The sequence below is a fragment of the Labrus bergylta genome, chromosome 11, assembly GCF_963930695.1.
Source record: "Labrus bergylta chromosome 11, fLabBer1.1, whole genome shotgun sequence".
NCBI classification, from domain to species: Eukaryota; Metazoa; Chordata; class Actinopteri; order Labriformes; family Labridae; genus Labrus; species Labrus bergylta.
The window spans coordinates 18,936,853-18,959,012 of record NC_089205.1 but is presented as its reverse complement, the minus strand read 5'-3'; the positions used below and the strand labels follow the sequence as shown (position 1 = coordinate 18,959,012).

The 22,160-nt window shown below is 39.1% G+C and overlaps 1 protein-coding gene across 2 annotated transcripts in view; it reads right to left on the bottom strand.

Annotated features, from left to right (window-relative positions):
- lrfn1 (leucine rich repeat and fibronectin type III domain containing 1) overlaps nt 1–22,160 on the bottom strand; it is a 118,339-nt gene that overhangs the window by 24,769 nt on the left and 71,410 nt on the right. For both annotated transcript variants that reach the window (XM_029281220.2, XM_065960333.1), the window contains exon 3: nt 5,081–5,192. The gene's annotated coding sequence lies outside the window, so the exon portion shown is untranslated. The remainder of the gene's footprint in view (nt 1–5,080; nt 5,193–22,160) is intronic.

Sequence of the window (22,160 nt, the reverse complement as noted above, 5' to 3'; positions counted from 1 at the left end):
ATCCTCCTCCTCCTCCTCCTCCTCCTCCTCCTCCTCACTCTCTTCTGCCCATGAGCCAATGCAAATTACAGTAACAGCTTGGACGTGAGTATAATCTCAAGTGTGTGTGAGCTGGGCTCCATGGCGAGGCATGCAGGCAGATGGAAGCAGAGACTCTGCCAGGCCTCTTTAGGGGCTCCCACTCTTTCTCCAGCATGCTAGACAATGGATGAGCTGTGGCTCATAACCAGTTCCTCGTCTGCCACTATCATGCGGCCTACTCCCAAACGCAGCATTTGGAAAATGATATGAATAGATGTTAAAAACAAGGGGTCTCCTGTCAAAGTGTTGTTTAGACCAACGCACAGATGGACACTGATACTGGCAACATAGCAACATGAGCATCTCACAGAGCAGGGGGTGGAGGATGAACATTTACACAGGCACATTTATGATGAAAGAGAGCAGTCAACGTGTTTCGGTGTGTTTCTGAACCGCAGGTGGTAGAGGACCTTCCCTTGAGCTATGGTAGGGATTCAAAAATAGCTTTTTAAAATAAACAATCGTTTCTATTTTGCATAAAGTCCACATCTGAAGTGCGTGAACATTTGTTTTAGCACCTTAAGAGAATATCTTTGAATTTCTTCAAAGATAGAAAAAAGCACCAACATTCATCGTTAATTAATGCAGAATACTATTCCATTGAGTCCACCATTAATTCCAAAGCTGTACAAACTATACTGTACTGTGCCTGAACATACATCATCCATGCAAATATCATACAATATACACTACAAAGCATAATTCATTTGAGACTAGCTGGGATATTTTCGTTGTCTTAGTCGCCAAAGGGCTCAAATAAATGTATAGCATGTCTTATGCTTGAGGATACTTCTGAATGTATTGTATACTAATACTGAACTTTTATCCACTAACTCTGACTTCAATAACTTAAAACACTGTGCAGAGGAACAAGTCAAGGTGTGTCTTGCCCTGTTCTTTGTGATGCTCTGCTGATTTCAACACTGAAATGATAAATTCATAGAACTAAGAACTGCCAGTGGATTTTTTTTTTTTCTGCGGTTACGGGTACCTTTTTTAAGGTTAACAGCTCACCTCTTTGGATTCAAGTGCAGCTGTAAAGGACGCATCAAAATGTAATGCACCTTTTATTTTCAATGCCTGAGCTCTGGGCTTTACACGTGCATGACAACACAGATGAGGGGTTTCTTTTGATACTCCTGGGAGAGAAGCCTGTTTGTGCTCACAAACAGTGATCGTGCTATTCTTGGCCATTAATGTAAACAGATTCTTACTCAGTCGTGTCAACAACTAATAAGGCTGCTTATGGACCAGGGAAGTGTTTTTAATCATGTGACGTTGTCGAGACATGCGCCTCACGGGAGGGCAAACCAAGCCCCTCTTCTCCTGTATGGATACATAACAACAAACAGTACAAAAGATTATGATGTATGAAGAAATCAATAGATGATGAGTCAGCTGTGTGTCAAGATGAGGCTGTTAAAGTGACTCACTCTTCAATGTGTTTGCCAACCCTGAGTGCATCTGCACTAACAAAAAGATATTTGACTGAGGGAGAGAAACAGAGAGAAAGCTTCGAGACGCTGAGCACAGCTCGCCTCGAGCTACGCATCTACTGTATCTGCCTTGTGCTCACACGCATGCAGGTGTGTTTGAGTTTATAATATTTCCCTTCAACTATCATTTGAAATAGCTTCAGCTGCGCCACTGCAAATTCACAAAGGCCCTTGTGTTATTGTGAGTCGTGTGTGCCATGGAGTGTATACAGATTAACTTCTGGTGATGATTATAGCTGAAGAAAACGAGACTCAGAAGCAGAGATGATATCTCAGCGTAAACCCCAAGCCCGTCACCGCCTTCCTTACTCGGTATTCCAGGAAACATTGACAGCAGGAATCAGATTACTATAACAAGAGAACACAAGACGCAGGATTGAAGGCGAATGTGCACACTGGAATTTTGAATATGAGAGGGTAATAACTTGACCTCCTCCTCACTCTCCCCCACGATCCCTTATTAAAAACATGGATTCACTTCCTACTTACTGAGCAGCTTTTTCTTTCTTGTAGTAGCATAAATTGGCAGGAACAGAGATGAACTGGAAGGGGAATCCTGTTGTAACGCCTCTTATCGCCCTCAAACTTGACAACCAGGATTAAGCTACACTGCTAAGAACAGCTGGGCGAAGATGTCCAAAGAATACATAAGGGCCAAAACTGCTGTACTTTCACAACACAGAATTATTTGACCGGGAAAAAAAAGGTGAGTTATTCTCTTAAAAAAGGATTAATTCAACTATGGGATTTATTCGTTTTATTTTTTTTTTAGGGCAGAAACAGAACAGGATGTCTCACTGTGCACAAAATATGCAGAATTATGCAGGGTGCGTGACTGTTGTAGATGCTGCTTGTTAGGTGTACTATGAGGGGGGAGGGAGAACACTGAAGGGAACAGCAGTTATGTTCAATTCAGTAACACAAGCCGGCTAATTAGCATTGCCCTGCCATTCCCTTTGAACTAGAGGAGGACAAGTGGGAGCCATCATATTTCTTTGTTCTCAGCACTGTGAGATGCCCCCCTGACCGCTGAAACCGCAGGGGCTCTGACCACAGCGGGTCAGAAGGAGGCAGAAAATAAAGCTCCCACCCCCACTCCCCACTCAACTGCCCCGGGGGAATCACCGAGACCGTCTCCTGAAACTACGCCCTGAGCGAAGTACACTTACTGGCAGCTCGCTGAATCAGATATGTTGCCTGGATGTAGTGCGATGACATTTTCAGGATGCAAACCTTCTCAGCAGTACAGCAGACAGATGTTAAGGGGATACAGGTACCTACTGCACTTCAGACGCACACGATTATTCTCGCGCTGAATGCTCTCTGAAGACGCAGCACAGATCATTAACTAGCCTCTCGTGCGCCAGGGTTTTTAATTAATAGTTTGGTGCTATATAATGTACGATTGAAACATGAGGCCATGATTATGTACTGCTGTAGCGTTTTTGTGTGTTTTACGGCCCATTTCAAGTTAGTGAAAGATGCAGTCAATTACATTACGAGTCCAGGTAGAGCCTCTTTTGTGCCACACATGGGTAAAATATTTGATGCATTTGGCAAAGTTAGTCAAATCACCAGGTAGCAAGGGCTTTACTTTTTCTGTAGGAAAGCACATACGCATTTTTTTGCAGCCTCCTGCATTATCTGATTGAATGTCTTGGAAGTAAATGAACACCAAACTGGACATAAACAGATTTTAATTGACAGTCAGGCCTGGTACACACAGACAACCATACACATTAGGGTGTAATTCCCGGTAAGGATAGAGTGATAATAAAAATCTCCCTGAACACTTGTCAATTCAAGAGTAAAAAAGAGATGTTAAAAATAGTGATGGGTTCAAAGCAATAAGCTTAAAGAACAGGAGTGAGCAGTGAAGCAAGTGCTTGGAAGCCTACATTTGCCCCCTGTTATGCCTTTCAGGCGCAATACATGTTCCCCCTGCCTTTACTGGTGTGTGCTGAGTGCAGTCTGAGAGAAATACTGCAGGCACTGCTCAGGGCTGAAAAAGTACAACTACCTCCTCTGCATGCTTAAGGAGAAAAAGAAAACCATGGAAATCATTTGGGATTTACATAGTCATACTTTGTTGTTGCAACAATTAAATTATTATGGACAGGGTTACTAACTGTTTCTGATGGTAAGTAATGGTAATATTAACACAAATGAATACAAATACAGAAAATGACATTTTTTTGGTTATGGTGGGGTAATGTGGTTGGGAGGTCTAGTCTTTCCATGTTTATTTGTCTTTTTTTTCCTGTCTCTGTTTGTAGGTACTTAGGTCCTTGCCTTCTCTATATCTTTATCTGGTGTACACTCACTGGTGGGTGGGAGGCAGGTACTGCGGTATCACAACGTATGCCTTTTGATCGCCTATGCCTATTTGATCGCAAAAAAAGAAGATGACAATTTTGTGTTGTAAAAAGATGTCGCTTCATTGTGTCCCCTTATTTCAAACACAAAACGTTCACATTTCTTTGCTTTTTTGAAGACCTTTAATCAGACCTGTGCTGAGAGGGAGCAGTCTGGATAGCATCCCTTGTGTGATAAAAAAAATAAAACATAATCTATAAATTCTGTCTTCGACTGTTCAGTTTTGATTGATATTGTCGAAAATGTTTTAATTGAACTGCAACTTTCTTTTACAATATACTGAGAGATGATCCTTATGTTTTCCCCACCAATTACACATATGAGAGGGGCATCTATTATACAGTACAAAACCATAACCTAAAAATCCTCAGAGATAAAAGTAAAGTAGTTTATAGAACTGAAACATTATAATCGTTCTATGATAAGAGTATATGAAAGAAGTAATGTATTGGTTTGCATTAGATTAATCAAAATGTACATTGAGAAGTGATAGTGAGTGTACTTAGTGTAATATACATATCCTGGACTTACTATAGGTTATTGTCAAACGTAAATGGCAGCAGGTTGTACATAATGTACCAAAGCCATCTTGCAGTGTGTCTGCACATGGAGTCCTTACTACATTAGCCATACAGTGTTTATTCAGCACACTCCCACACACTCCTGCACTATTTGAACCCTGCAGACATTGACTCTTCTTAGCTTCAGTCTCTGTTTAGATGCACAGTACTGTATGTGATGTTCTCTACACTTGTGTGTAAGCACATCAAGACCCACTGGAAACCTGAGTCAGATTCCTGCCTGCCTAAACATACCTGGGTTATAAAGTTGATTTTGATATGACTCCACCTATACGGCTGCTAAAACTGTACAAAACAAATGCTGCAAAAAAAAACAAAAAAAAAAAAAACATCTGCGCATTTGACCCAGTTCTGCTCTGCACCTGTAATTGCAGAGTCATTTATGCAATAAATACCCATTGCTCTACATAGTACTGCACCTTCAATTTGCTGATGCAACTCTGCTAACACAACATTTTCAGCATAGTTAGAGTCGCTCCAGCTAAGGGAGGAGCTGCATATGCTCAGAGTCAAGATGCACCGACTTGGAAAACACAGTAAACTCACCTGCTATCAAGCCCAGGTGTTCATTGCAGGTTTCACATCAGCATCCTCAACCGTGGTTAGAGAGTCAAAGTGGAGGCAGGCGACTCCCACTGGTGTCACAGGAAAACACCACCTAGAGGACAAGAATTATGACCAGTTAAAGCCAGGAAGAAGAAAAAAATAAAACGCTACTGTGTGCATTACAGTTGCTTTAACATGTTTTGGGTTATTTATCATCTACTGAGGAGGGAACATTACTCAGCACACAAGAGAAGAAGTTGTACATTCATAATCTCATTGACTGAGCGTGCTCCCTTTTCCACTTGGCAGCTTTGGGTGCGATATGAACGCTGATCTGATTACAGAACAACAGGAAAGAAGCATAAGCAGTAGGGGAGGCAGCAGAAAAACAGAGTTGCAGACTATAACTATGTATGTGTGTCCTGCCATTAATATTTCACTGCATCATTGTAGCTAAGAGAGAACAAAGTGCAAAGGGGAGCATAATGAAAAATTGATCATATTTTGACACAGCTTTGGATTTCATCCGTGCAAAAACAAAGAATGCAGAAATCTCTTCCTCTTGATGAGAGCATTTTGGTAATCATTGCATCTAAATAATTACTAAAAGTTTCAGCATGCAGAGATTGTCATTATATGCACATATTAGATAAAGATGGATGAGGACGATGCTCCGTGACTCACATCAGAGGCTGTTTTTACTGCAAGATTTTTCTTTCGCTTTCGTGCTCTTTTCTCAAACAGTGAGAGGTGACTGTCAAGGTCACGAGCCTTCAGTTTCTCACTTGTTCCGAAAATCCAAAACAAGCTTCATGACATGTCGCAGCTCTGCCTGCAGCGCAGCAGCACGCAACCCAAGAGAGATTACCATATCGCTCGCATTTGTCTGCAGAGAGCCTTCATGCATTAAAAACAGAACTCTGCACTCAGGTCCTTCTTCTTCCAGCTCTACTGTACATCAATTTGTATTCAACAGAGACTTTAGGGCTTGTCACCTTCAGCTATTCGTCCAGCCAATGAAGTATTTATGACGCAAGATTTTGCTTTTTGATACGTCATTCTGATCCCTTTCAATTTATCTCAGGCTGAACTCGGCACTGTCATGTCAGATATTAGGGAATGAAGGAGAAAAGAAAACCAAGAGTGTAGAAGTCATGGGTTTCACAGTCTATCATTTCACAGTCTTTCATGCCATGCATATTAACCGCTCCAACAGTGCTTAGCAGCGCCGAGGCCCACTCCGACAGCCGACGTGACAGTGAGAGGTGTGACTGAAATGTGACACTGAGCAACCACTGGGAGATGCACAAAGTTGTAAATTTGTTTCCAACAAGAAGTCCTTCACCCATCCACAATAGTCCAACAACTGATTTTACGGTTGTTATCTCTGTCTCCAAGCATCAAATCATCCTCTGGCCCGGTGTGATAAGTCCGGTGTCAGCCCAGGACAAGACGGTCTCACTTAATCTTCAACATGGCTCCCCTTCACCGTATCACACACTCGACTTCGCAGCTCCCTTTCCCCGCTCACAGCCTCAGACTTCACCTCTCTATTTCTCTTTTCTGTCTCCACAGGCTCTCTTATATGGAACAAAAAGACAGAAAAATCCCTCAGTGCCAGGACACTTTAGCCAACAGACATACTAGAGTACGTCCAGTTATTATCCATCACAGTGAATCCTTCCTATCTGGACAAGACAAAGACAGTTGTCAGGGAGACACTCATTCTCCTGTGCTGCCAGATTTGTTACTTAAAATACTCCTGTGACAACGGGTGCAGCTGAGACGTCGCATTTTACCACACTGCTGTTATACTCTGTCTGTCAATCCACCAGATTGATTTCAGGAACATTAAAAAAAAAAGAAAAGAAAAGGCCAGTCAGGTTAGAGGGACTATGCGACACATTTCTCTTTCAGTCACTTCTATGAGAAAACAACCTTCAAATTCACCTTCATAAATCAACATATTCTCTTAAAAAATGAGCAATGCTGGCACCACTATGTGTGTTTTATTTCCTAAGAAATATACCTTGGTTCTAAATAGTCATGCATGTAACTGCAGTGAGAGCATCATCTGTCCGTATTAAAACACTCAGACTGCTGTGAGAGAAGCAGAAGCACAGGAGTATCATTTCATAAGAATGTGAAACTGAGATATCTGATGCCAGCTCTCTCTCTTTCATGATTTTCTTTGAGATTTCCTTGGGAAACTCCGCCTACAGCAAGTATTACGAAGAGCAGATATGGGAACATTGATTTATTGATAGATTGGAATTTAATAGAATTGTCATTTCATAGTTTTTTTCAAAAACACTGAAGATTATAGTTTCCATATTTAAAAGACAATGTCAGGATTATCTTTTCGTTGGCTTACATGCAGGTTGGATTTTTGTTCCTTTTAAGATATCAGCTCTGCAGAAGGAGCAGAAGCAGAAAACCTTGAGGCAACTCATTACATGAGAGCCGACTGACCATCTAGGGAGACACAAACAAGCCTTGGAGGTCTGATCAATTATAGATTTGAGTGAATGCATTAATATTGGATATAGTCACCTGTCTTTGTGCTTCCTCCCCCAGATACTGACACGAGTGATGACAATTCCTGAGTTAACCAGCAGAAAAAGCAAGAAACCAGGGATTTTAAAAGACTGCAGCAGTATGGGAAATTAATTCCACATAAGCTATGTGAGGGGGGGGGGGGGTCATGTATTTATTACAGAGTTTAATTATTTTCCAATTAACAGAATGGAGTAAAGGTTTTGGTTAGCGTTTCATTTTTCAGCGAGTGCCTCTTTTACCGAGCTGCAGTTATCACAGGAGCCTGAGATGAAGACAGACAATAAAGCAGCCACAGCTGTAACACGCTTATTAAAGGACACTCTCAATGTCATCATGACTCAGCAGAGAACTGACAGAGCCACTCGCTCAGGAAACAGCGAGCCTGCTAGGAGGTGTAGAATAGCCTGATCGCTGTCGTAACAGTGAGGTCAAACTCATCCTCAGCAGATCCAGGAAACTGAACGCCATCACACCATTCCTCTTTTCCCCCTGGCTTTACAATCATTTATACGTCCTGTCAGCGCTTTGATTAATGGCTTGAATCACACGTGGGATTGTATATATACACTACACGGCAAGGTATCAATCATGGAGCCGTACGTTTATATGGATTTCCAGCAGCCCTGTAAGCAAAGTGAAAGCATAATTACCTCTTTCTAATAGGGGTGCGTGTAGCGCAATGCCCAGAAACTGTGAACATGTTAGAAATATGTCCCTAAGTGTAGACCTAATATCCTTCAATACAACAGGGGGATTAAAAAAGATGTATTTTTTTGTTCTTGCTAATTTAAAACACCTTCAGACACTAATGAATGCTTCTCTTCCGCTGGAATTTCTCGAGCCAAACAAGCTTTTCATTAGACGTGAGACGAAAACTGTTGCAAGGAAAATTGCTTTTACAAGCACTTTGATTGAACAATAAACTTTTTATTAGCTCCTTTAGAACCGTGGGCATCAGAGGTCAGGAAAAGATGAATTAGGAATGTATCTGCGTTCTTCAGCTAATCAATACTCAAGAAATGGACGCTGCTGAAGGGTAGTAAGTCCTATTGCCATGGCGACTGCAGACGTATTTATAGATATATAAATACTTAATGTTTCATATTCATAGAAAATATCTAATTCATTCTTTAAATAATGGACTGTGCTGATTTTTGAGAAAACTCTTCACTGAAAAGATTACCTTATGCCTTTTTACATCAAGATAAAGAAGAGTGTTAACAAAAAGACAATTAGAAAATTATTATATATGAAAAGCAACAAGGAAAAGATTGTTTGTCTTGAAGAATTTTTTATTTTTTTTAATTAAAGGTAAGGTTGTATCAAGTACTTGTTAATACTAAGTATAATAGTCACTGGTCAGCTTAGCCCCTCTATTGAAGAAATGGCAGGGATGCAGGCATGGAAGCTAGGCTATACATTGTAGCAGACGGGTACTTTCGCTCCACATAATTTGCTAATTTGATCCAAAAAGTGACCATTAAAACAACGTTGAAAACATTCTCAGCACTTTACTTTTCCGCTGGCAAGCCACTTTGTTTTAGCACTATACTTCAGCACACCACGTAGGAATTCTTCCATTGGCAGGGCCAGCAGCCCCCTGACACAGTCCCTGATTACCAGATGCAATGTTAAGAAATCTTAGTTTAGTTTTCAACATGCTTATGTTGTCAAAACAAAGTGTAGCTGAAGTTAACAGCTCTATCCTCAGTTTTGCAGGTGTATTAATGCATGTCCACTTAGGGCTTCTGCATACTGTATATCAGTCAAATTAGTTTTGAACAAAAATGATGCAAAAAGTTAATGTCAGGGGATCATGAACATGGTTATATTTCATCCTGTGAGAACCATGAAAACCTGAGGAGGATAGAGAGTATTATCGGTGTGATCTACAGCAGGAGAGATAGAAAATAAAATGTTTTTTTGTTTGATTGTCTTTTTACATAAGACTCTTAGAGTTCAGCTTTTCTGCTAAATGTCAGGGGACTGTCCAGATTTGTCTTCTATGAGCGATAAAGATAGACCTCAGTATCTGTTTACACACAAAGTGTTTCAGTTCACTTAGTTTGTGTTAAATGCCAACAGTGTAGGAGGACACTTTATGTTTGGTGAAGTAAAGTTTTAGCCAGTGCCTACAAGTGCTAATGTTCTAATCTCTCAGGAGGTACATTATGTTAATATTTGTTTGTCTTGTACTTCAATGTTTTTCTATTTTTTGGCTCATATTGTTTTAGCTCTTGTCTGCTTTGTTATTGTCTCGTAAGCCCCTGTGGGCTGGGCATCCTATTTGTTGCATGACACATTGAACAAATAAACTACAGCAATATGGATGCTAAACTTCATGGCAATATGCGCAATCGTTTCTATGATATTTAGGAAAATAGGTTAAATGTGGATGTAGTTGTTGAATTGGTTAATCTTCTTAGTTTTACAAAAGAAAGGTAATTAATGAGTACTGAAGACACCCTTAATCGTGCCAAAAGGTTGTTGCTTGCACAAACAGGTCTGTGAAGTGTCTTTGAGATCATTCTGGCTTTAGTTAAAGAAGAAAAAGGCATTGTAAGAACTGGACATGTTTCAAAGATATGATCAGACAGAGTCTTGTTAAACCTTGTAGGTCACAGCTTACTAAACAACAGCTTACTTTGTTATTAATCCAAAGCAACTGGCAACTGATGAATCATTTAATCTAAGTTTGCAGGGAGCCAATATAAATAATAAAGTTAACTGTGCCTTCGAGGATGTTGACAATTTTTATAGTACCAAATAAAAAAAACATAATTAGGAGGATAAAGTGCAGCAATATGTCTTTATGTGTCGTTTAATAGCCTTATACAATATCAAAACACAAGTTTAGTTCAGTATGTATATGATTTGTTGACTGAATTTCTCTTGCTATCTATTTTGTAGTTTTAAATTACATTACATGGTCTCGATTGGCGGATAACGTTTGCTCTGTTGTCATGGTGATGTCTGTTTAAATGCATGCTTTAATGTCATTTATTGAGATAAGGAGTACTTTTGTGGATCCTCATCTCTTCCCGAGGCCATGGCAGAAGATACATTTGCCACAGCAGACAAAACACACTCAATGGAGGCACCAGATATTTTCAAGAGGCTTTTATGCCTCCATTCAGATAGGACGATGTAAACAAGAGAGGACAGCAGTCTCTGTACATGGGGCATGCAATCTAACCGCTACAGGCCAACTGGTAGCTCATGATATCTTCTTCAATTTAATTAAAGGGAAACTTTGCTCATGTGCGTAATTAATGTCAAACTTTAAATTCTAGCAAGAAAACATTTTTTGTCATTCACATGGAAGTGAACAACATAATAACTGTAGCTTACAAACTATTGGAAAAGGACTAAGGGAACTATAATGTATAATAACACTGATTGTGAAATGGAGAGCAAAAAAAAAAAAAATCTGCATATAGACATAAGTCTTGAAGCAAAATGAAAGCAGTAATGAATCATAAAGTCTGTTGCTTTGTCAAACTCTCAGGTTAATCAGAGATGATTATGGAATCCACTTCAGTCTGAGGTCTTTGATAACAGAAGAAACAGTGACGCCTGTCACATATGAACAAGTCCTCCACAGGCTGAATGTACACCCGAAAATCTGTATGTCATATTTTCAATTACGGGTAGGGACATACTTGTGTGAAAATGTTTTACTTTTGATTACGATACAGTGCCACCATTGGTGTAATGCCATGATTGAAGGTGACAAATTCACCAAGTGCTGTTCTTGGGAAAAACTTGTTCTTCATGATAAAACATGTCAGATTTTGATGAGAACTAGGAGCAGTATGACATCTGACAGAGGCATAAGTGTAGGTAAAACCCTCTTTTAACTAGTTAGTTATAAACAATGTGTTGTAAGTGAAGGATGAGGTGTGTCCTTAAGACAGTGAGTTTGGATCCTTTTAGATGTTATTGTATCAGAGAGAGAGATGATACAACAAACATGATTCCTGACATTTTGCTATCTTTAACTAGTATTGCCCTCTTCTCAATGTTGTTTTTAGGCAGACAGGTTTTGACTCAGTTTCGAAAAAGCCCATTAACAGAAGCAACAGACCCTTAAACATCAGCTGCAGGTTTGACACCTGTCCTCACCCCCCTTTGATGACTGTCTACTCAACACCCCACCCAAAACCCTTTATTTTCTCTTCAGATTTTTGTGATACGATTCTTAGTAAGAAAATGTTTTTTTTTGTTTTTGTTTTTTTTTTGTTTCAAAGTGCATGAAACGAATAATTGTCCATCAAAATAGTTTGTGGGGGTGGGATGTAAACCTGCTTGTTTCACTCTGACACTCAGAGCAGAGCCAGCGGTCTCACACACTTAAGGATCAAAGGGCACCGCCTCCTCCTCACGTCAGGGCACGTGTCAGTGCTTACAGTGAAAGTGGATTGTAGCACAGGAATCAGATAAACCCCTCTCCTAGTTTCATCAAATAACAGCAACATTAAGAAGGTGTGCTCTCTTGCAGCGTTTTTCTTTCGGTCTCTCTGGGTCTTGAACATTAGCTATATGATGAAAAGGCTTGACTCTGTCACTTGAGCCCAGCGCCACAAGGGTCCGGTCTCCATTACAAGTAGTCTACCTGCTAAAGTTGGGTTTCAACTAGCTTGTCTTAAATCCAAGATGTTAAAAAGAAGTGTGCTGTGTCCGTGACTCGTGGTTATGAGCAGCTGTAAACACTGTAAATCCCTATGGTGTTTTTGAAAATCTCTGCTAGTTGTAGCTCTGCAACAGCTCAGCTAATTAGATAATAACACATTCTATTTCAGAAAAATCCTACTTGGAATGCTTTTATTTTGAAAGAATCAAATCAAAGTGGTGTTCTCAGCAGCTGCCACACCTCTACAGAATAGAAACAAAACTTCAAACCACAGTTACAGGCTACAAGAACTGAGAGGTGATCACACAGGGACTTATAAAATATCCGTTCCTGGTCTCATTCACAGAAATTAGTTGAGTTTTGCATCACAGTCTTCTGGGGAAGGGGGTTACAGTAAATATATCCTCCATTCCTTTTTAACCTGTAACACTGCGATCTATGACCGTTATTGCGAAAAGCTAAAAAATAAATAATAAAAGAATCTCAGGTCATATCCACCACAACTAGTTTGCAATCAATTTCTTTAAATCAACTAATCATTTAAACAACTACATGTTGCAGCTCATTTGTCAACACAGTCCCACACAATTGAAAAAGCTAGCATGTGGACTTTGGGTCAGGGGATTCAAACCTTATTTTGATATTCTTGAATTAGATTCCATTTTTCCCTAATTTCAAAAATCCAACTCTGCACTGCGGTTCCATTAATTAGGTTTGCAATTCTACCACAGGCAGGTCTGTAAATACACACTTTCCAGGTTCAGCACTATCAACAGACTGCAGGGGGCATTTATGGACATTTTCAGGGGTTTGACATGTTCATGTCACATTAACAGCACAAAAATATTATGAGGGCTTAGTTAAGTGAACAGTAGTAGAGTCCACACGTGGCTGTGAGCAGACACAAGAAAATGAGATTAATAAGAAAGTCTCCCACTGCTCAAGCAGCTGCACTGATTAAACCCTTAAACAATCATCCGTCCTGAGATTTATTCGACTATTTTTGCTTTACTATGATCTGGAATTGCTTGGGTGAATAGTCATATTTGACTTCATTAGAACAATGATGCAAACAGAAAGATCATAAAACTGCTCATGATGAAGAAGGATACAAATTTAGCTCACCCCGAGACTGTTTTAAAACAGCACAGGGATGTGCAGCTATCTGCTCGTCTCGTGCCATTAGCATTCGCCATCACTTCAGTAATAGCGACACTGTGATCATTTTGTGCTGCGGTAATAAGAAAAGACAGGTCTGATATAGTAAATGAAGGTTTTACAACTACCTCTCCTGCCCCATTGAGCTTTAACCTGAGAATGCAAATGAGCCTCATGAAAAGCCAGTGATTTCACGGTTCACTGCTTGCCACATAAGCATATGGTCTGCAGTCTCCAGGAAAACACATTATAGAAGAGGGCGTATACATATGAATCTTACTTTAATCCCTTACTGTTCCCTTTGTAATCAGTCAGTCATATTTAGTGAACTTGTACATCTGTGCTGCAGCAGCTTCACAGTTTTCTGCATTATTCTCCTTGGGATCATTTTGAAAAACTCAAGAGTGATCTACTTGTTCTCAGGCAGCTATATTATTCCATCAGTATTTACAGTATGTGGGGAAGACATGGTCCTCTCCGTTTACAAATTCAAGCATGAAGATTACAAGGGCTTAGGACGACAAGTATTAGCATATCCTGTTAGCATACAAGACTCTAAGCGGGGTTATGGGAGAGAAATGGAGCTGCCTTTACAGTTCCTGGTTTTGTAAAATCAATTGAATACTAAAAATGCATAAATATATGAATCAATTTGTTTTTATTTATAACAAGATTATTGACAGATTTTTACTTCCTCCTCTTCTACAGTGAAATAAAAGGGTAAAACCATTTTACAGAGCCTGGAGCACAAGCGTAATTTGCTAAATGATTGTGACAACTTTTCTGTAAACAAGAGCAGGGACTTGCCATGAATCATACTCACTAGCCAGATATTTTTCTTTATTTACCATCTGCAAATAATGTCATAGTTGTACCCAAGCGCTGCTGGAGCTGTCAGTTTGACAGGTTGTGGAGGTGGTGGTGCGGCAGTTACCGACAAAACAGGTTAAAAAACAAGTGCCCTTACTTTCCCTCCCCCTCGTGAAAACGGCCCAATTCTCTCCAGGCTGGTATATGCTCAGCCGTCTTGTAATTTGTGTTTTATTCTGGAATCTGCAACTGTAGCAGGATTTGTCTGTCGAAACAAGAGACAGGATGAAGAGAGCAAACAGGGGAGGAGAGGTTTGATAAGATTGTCTCCAAAATGTCAAAGGAGGCTAAAAGGGAGCTTATCTGATTTCCTGAACTGGCTCTTGTTTTACTGGTGCTGAATACCCAAAATGTATTTATAGCTTTGTCCTGTTGTCCTTTCTGTACATATTGGTGTCCCCACACGGCATTACTAGCTGGCCGATTTCAAGTCACTGCTGAATAATGCAGAGTCACTAAAAGCAGCATTTTTTGCTATACATCCCAGGAATTAAAAACACTTCGTACTTATGTTATTACAAAAAGTCATTTGGTATGCATTTTATTCCCTCTCAATGAATTTGTTTATACATTTTAGTTAAATATACATTATTTCTGGAGGACAGTTAGCATATAAGCTTTGTTGCTGTGAGTGTGCTAGCTTGCCGGTGTTAGCATTAGCCCTCAGCCTCACAGAGCCGCTAGCATGACTGTAGGGTTTAGTCTTGTTAAATCATATAGAGCAATGTACTGTAATATTGTGGATGTAACCAAGACACTATTTAGAGTTTATATTATCTCTTTTCTTGAGTTTGTTGTACTGTATATTCTCCCATGCTTCTTTATGTGCCAGAGAGAAATACATGTTTCTCCTTTCCACATCCAACCCTGTGTCCCATAAACTATGCCTGTTTACTACTCATTATGTATTTAGCAGGAAACATATTGCAGTTTGGACCGTGGTTTTATGAACATACAGTATAATGAGGACCTGATGTTACTTAACTTAAAGTATCTGCCAAGTGACAAAATACAAACTTAACACACCAGCAAAACGTATTTAATTAGCTCTCATTCTGTCTGCTTTTGAAGCAGCTAAAATGGCATCGGTAACTTCAGCTTTGAGACTTGTTTGCCATCCATCGAAGCACCAATTTTCATCTGACCTTTACCTAAGTGCTCCTGTTGCCTCAACAAGACCTAATGAGGATATTAACTGAGCATTGTATGTCAATCTAATTCACCAGAAGATCCTCCGGACAATTTAAAGAAATGTACTAATAGTCCCCTCTCTATAGAAAAAGGTTGCCCGTGTACATTTTCCAACAAAATATATTTCTAGTAATATAGCACAATTTTACAAAGGAGACTAAACAAGCTTTATTAATGTGGAAGGTTTACTGTTAATTGTGTTTCCATTGAAGTAAGAGTGGTTTGTCTCTCACAGACATTTACATTTTGATAAATAAAACATAAAACATGCACTGTGTCTCTCTTGTCCCTGACTTGTTAACTCCCTTACAAATACATGAACACATATCCTGGGTTGTTCAATAAATAACACGGCACTTTAGATAAAAAAGGAGAAACTTCTTGGAGGTTACTACAAAGTCTCTCTGGATTTCTTAGAAGAAGAAAAAGCTCCCCAGCTCCTTAAAACAAATACTGTGAACCACCAGCTTTCCGAACATCAACTATTCATCACATGCTACTTACTTAGAGAGTGAAAAACCCATAACACCTCGCCGGCCTACATGGTCACGAACTTCACAATCAAAGAGTGCTTTCACACCAAAACAGAGTTTAACTGGGGGACAACTTTCATGTTCTTTCACGGCAATCTTAAATTCTGTTTCACCGGAAGCATGAACTGCATTTCACATTTTAGACCAATGAGCCTTTTAAAATATACTCATTCAACCTTTTGAGCTGAAAGGGAACTAAGCTCTTTCTGTCGTTCAGCCCAAAACAAAAATAGAAGACATAGGCTTTGTCTGCCTTCACGTGTCTGGCAACTTTATCCATTGAATACAGGGTCCAAGGTTTTCCCATTTTAAACCAATAAAGCTAGATAATTACTGTTAATGTATGCACGGCCGGTAAATAGATACAGCTGAATGTTCTCCATGCTGTAACTTTAAAATTTTATCATTTCAATAAAGAGTGCATATTTAAAAAATGAGTGAATATGTCTCCTTAAAAACTGTGCACAGTTTGGGATTCAATGCACTGGGGCACATTTATCCCTCTATGTTTTATTGATATAGCTGAGAGATAATGTTACAACAAGGTCTTCAGAATCCATCCAGCTCAGATGGATGGCTTTTTTTTCAGGACTCTCAGTGAGTCCTCTTGGTGCATTTGACAAGTGTAAACATATGTACACTGCTGGCTTGGCTGTGGCCGGCCATCTATAATGGATATGGAGTTGCATGGGGCGGAACAAGTCGCCTCTTGTGAGGCACTGGAACTCTATAAAATGCTAAAAAAAGCCTGCATCCAATATGCTCTGCATTCCAATGAAGAATATCCAGAGCTTAAAGTGTAAAAATGTCAATCCCTCTGTGCCGGGCCTTCAGAGATTTGAGTGCAATGAGAAAATGTGTCTTTCTTAAACGTGTGTCACTTTGGAGATCTTCTCCACCTTGGTTCGCTGCACTCAGCCAGACAGTGTTTAATAACCTGGACTAATAATCTCCTTCAAAACTTCCAAATGTGCTGTGTGTCTCTGATTACAAAACAGCAGTTTTTCTATATTTCATACAAGCTGTATATTTCTTTAAGGTTTTGCAATAAGGAGATTTCCCCCACCTGCTTCCTTCCATGAATAATAATGCGCAGGGAATTTAAAATTGGGTTTTAAGACGCTTCATGGCTCAAACTGGCTCTCCTCTCAGATCCCCGTGTTGCTGTTTGTGCTTGTGATTGCTCTGTTTGAATCCTTTTGATCTCGCTCAGGCAGTTGACACCGCAGACCAGGTCATCTTGCCTGAAAGCCTCCAAAAAGGTTTTATGTCACAGTTACTGACCTTCAAAAGGTTTGAACCACAACTTGTTGAAAGATCATTTACTTCTGCGGGAGAGAGTGAATCATCTTGACTGTGTTTCATCTTCTCTGTTATTTTAGGAAAGGTTTTAGCTCTTTCTTTGATTGCCGAATAACAAGTTGTTGTTCGGCATTCTCCTTGAATTTACTGTTTTATTGTAATCGTCTTTCTAATGCATTAAGGCAGCTCAAACCAAATGTTCAGTAACCTTTAGAATGGCAGGATCAAACTGTTAAACTGATTTGCCTCCAACCGCTTTCTTCTCTTCTATTTTTAAAGGACACACTGATTCCCAGTGTATTAAAATCTACACTCTCGGGCAGACTTATCTCTTCATGTTAATAATATTGGATGATCCAACTCAGTCATATCATTTGCACAAAGGATATCTATTTCCCCAGCGAACACCCACAAGTCCCAGCCTTTAGAAACCATAGATATCGTGTTTAAAAAAAGATGTCCATATGCAGTCTGCAATGGAATTATTAGTCATGAATTCTCTGTCAAATTACCTCTGCAGATTCACCATAATTATTAGCTTGCAGAAACATTAAAAACCTGTGTGAGTTAATGATCATTAATCTAAAGCCCGTTTTTGCAATAGTGGTGTCCCAGTCTGTGCATTCACATTGTTTTTCTGTGCTGTGGAAGCATGGCATAGCAGGTGCAGTCAGATGTACACGCACACACCGCGCAGCTCTTCCTCGCTGGCTCAGCTGATCCCGTCTGGCCTCTGCAACGCCCCTGTTACTACCTCTGAAGACAGTATAGAGAGGGGATCACTTTGTTCCCCCACTACGTATCTGCAACATTTAGATTGAAGGCAAAACGTCACAGGGGTGACGTTTGAATAGGGCTATAAGGGGCTATACATTGACTACAACCCATCCCATCCAAGCATTTAAAAAAAAAAATCTTTACAAAGTTTCACAAGGTATTTCCATCTCAATCTGTTCTTTCCCCTTCAGATCTTTCTTCATTTTTAAGATGGAGATGCAAGAATCTTCCATCTTGCTTCCTGCAGTGAAACTTCTAATAAAATGTGGTTTTCTCCAACTTTGAGAAAGTTTGATTTTCTTTTATCTCAGCCCATTTTCATCAGCAAGACTCTTCACACAAGTTGGATAAGTGAAGTCAGGCCAGCTTTAAGATCAAAGATTATATAACCATTCATTTGGGGATTTCGTAGAACACCTTTCTTTGTTTGGCTGCTGATAACTTAGTTGTTTGTTTTCTCAAGACTCTTTGAATAGAAAAAAAGGGTTAAACTTGTATTTTAGATAGTAATATTGATCTTAAACCCCACTCTGACCCTCTAATTCAATTCTCAACAATGAGTTCATGACCACAATCATATTTATGGACTTTTTCTGACTACTTTATGGACTTGCATTGATTCATTAAATGATTTCTTGTATTAATGCAGTATTTGCACAACATATACCCAGGGAGGATCAATCATTAGTTTACTTAAAGATAGTCAGGTTAGGTTCCATGTGTCTTACTGAACCTCAATCTGCTCCATATAGTCAGGTTGTTGACTATGGTATGTGGAAAAAACAAGAAGTTATTTTAAGATTTGTGTTTATAAATAGAGACAATCTTGTTTCAGCAACTGTTTTTTAAATCATATAAATTACCGGTTGTATCAAAACACAAATGTTGGCTTGTGCCAATATTATTGAAAAGCTGTCATACAATAGATTGTTTTGAATTTTACATCTAAATAAAGGATTTGTTGAACATTAAAAATGCCGATTTATTTTAATTAGTTGAGTTCTATTCTGTGACTAATGTTAGTGAGAATTGTGCACATAATAATAATGGCATCAGGCCTTGAATCATATGTTACATCTCACTCATCTAGAAGCAAAATATCTTTAGTTGCACTGTTGGGAGCTTTTTTTCCCCTCCAGCCATGATGTTGGTTTCAGAAATGTTCAGGAGGTAAAAAACGATGATGTGGGTTTGCTGTGTGGTTAGGGAGAACACAAGTATTGTCTTTGACCTGATCACTGTGATGGTTTAAGTATATATATATATTTCATGAACTTGTCAACCAAAGCCTGAATTATTCCGCTATTAAGAGGATCAAGGATTGGAGTTGTGGTTAAGTTTTGAGTTGTCAACCTTGGCTTGGAAAGGAAAATTTACAATTTATGAATTCTTCATTTGGCTTTTTGTAGTGTTGTTTAATAATTCAAGCATCATTGTGACTGTGGTTTATAAATATTTCCAGTGTTTTGTACTGGCTTTCCAGAGTTGTATGCACCACACAACAATACAAATCGTATTAATTCGTTCATGTTTTCTCACACATTTTAAAAACCATACCAGTCCTTTGGGTAAAAGTCAGAGAGTGATGCCTTGAAGTGATTATGAGTGCAATGCGTGGGTTGTGTAGCCCATTGCATTGTGGCATGTTTTGTTGACCAATGTTTAGTTAGGAAAGAAAATGTTGATTAATCTGTAGACTTAAGGTCATTGTTAGATCAAGTATATACAGAATGAAGTGGATCCCAAATCACCCGGTTTTGAGTCACATATCTGAATATTTTTCTAATTGATCACAATAATAGAAAATATGACAGTCTTCCATTAAATATAACTTGCATGGTGCAGACTTTCAAGGTCTCCCCTTCCTCCACCAGCGGCTTCTGTAACTTAGTCTTAACTATTACCATGACAACGTTCGCTAATGACGGCGCAAGAGGACATGAGTCTGCACAGTATTTGAAAGTATGGGATGCACTAATGTACTAATGTACTGGTTGAACATCGGTATCAGCCAATACTTGCCTTGTTGACAGACATTGAGCAATTGGCAATTAACGTGGCATGCATTGCTGGCATGCTAATCGAGTACACCAAATTGCTGATTAAGATCATGGTAAAATATGAAAGAGATTGCTGGCAGTGTGGGAGTCCCAGTGAACATGCAATTTGTAAATTATGTTCAAGTGACATTTCAGGAGGAGGAGGGACAACAAGCAACATCTTGAGTACATCCAATCTCATAAAAATACACTTGTAGAATTACATAGAAGTAATGAAAATACCCTTGGTATATGATTAAAATATCAGCAAAATAGTTTTTATTAACATCTGCAATGGTTTAGCCCAACCTTTTTTTTTTTAAAGGCTAAACTAAACTGCTGAAATCTTACTGTGAACTTTACTGTCCATACCAGCAGTTATTTCTCATATTGGAAATCTACCTCAGCCTTTCACTTGTACACTGACATTGTTGTTTGTTTTGTTTTGTCAGCTGAAAATTAAGTGGTTTCTGCCGCCGGCCAACCAATCAAATGATCTAAAGAGTTTGAACGTCGCTCGCTGTTATGTGTGAAGCACTGGCACGTGGAAAATGAGCAGACCCAGATTTGCATTGTGAGTTCGCCCAATTGATTGGATTTCAAAATGGCATCTTGGCATAACTCAAAGCTTGTTTGCATAATCAACAAATCGGTGTGCTTCAAAGTAAAAACCGTGATGGATCAGTTTTTTTTGTTTCATTTCAACGCTACCCATCACACCTCAACTTTGTTCAGTTGCACCGCTAACTTTCAGTGTGAGGTGCTTCGTAAGTATGAGAGGATATTTGATATCCTGTTCAAAATTTTGCACGAACACATTTTTCAAAAAGATGTGGCAATTTCTCATTTTGGATTCAGGACAAAGAATTCTGCAGTCAGACAGAGACAAAGTGGGAGAGTGATTAGAGGAGTTATTGATCCATTTATTTGGGCAGCATCTCTGTTAAAAGTGGGTGGACATGACCTCAATTTGTGTCTGTAAGTCCCTCGATGGCTGCCTGCACCCAAAGAACAATTAAATCGACTATGACATTAAAAAACTATTCCCCAGCCGGCAGCCTGCTTTGAGCAGTATATACACTTTAAAGCTGTAACTGTCAAGTGCAGAATGTGTGAGTGATTATATGAGTTTTACTGCGAAACATTAAGGCTTAATGCAGGAGGGGGATTTAGTTTTTGTTTCATAAGAGGAAATATTCATGAGACAGGCTCTAACTAAATTACTATAACGTTGTTTTTCTGATAAAAAATGGGTGAATGTAAAGGATTTAAATTTAAGGTTTGTCACAGAGGATGCTCTGCATTTCAAAAAGATTCATTGCATTTCATATCATTCCCCACACCACATTTATAAGCTCAGTAAGCTCTGGAAGTTTTAATTTGTTTAAACTTTTTGAAGTTTAACTCTTGTCACATGAATCCATTAGAAGCTACTTTATCAAATGTGAACGGTGTATCTGTTTAGGTGCAGCCAAACAAGCTGGAATAGTTCATAGAAAATAAAATGTAATGAAAATAAAGTCACTTTTCATGATGAGCAACTCTGATCTCATTTCATGACTCTTTTGTAACTGATGCGCAGTAAAATGAAATAAAATGAAATTAGCTAAAAAAAATACACTTTCCTAGTTTTACATTCATTTTTTTTTTAATTGTGATGTGATTTTTGTAGGTTTTTCAGAATAAAAGCTATCCCATGTTTCCAATGAACACTTACAGAATGATGTTCATTTTCCATTAGCGTTAACCTGAGGGAGCTTAGACACACTGAAGAGTGTGATGACTAAACACGACAGCTAGATCCAACACATCAACCAACACTTATTTTTCTGGGGTTAAAATGACCTCTGTTGTCATTGTTAAAATTCTACCAATGACAACAGAGGTCATACAGAGGGTGGGGGGGGGGGGGGGGCAACCTTGGCTGTGCTATTAAAAAACACAGTGACTGTTAGGGATGATTTGGAACACTAAGGTTTTTCTTCTTCTTCTTTGTCTTTATCTTTCTGATATGTAAA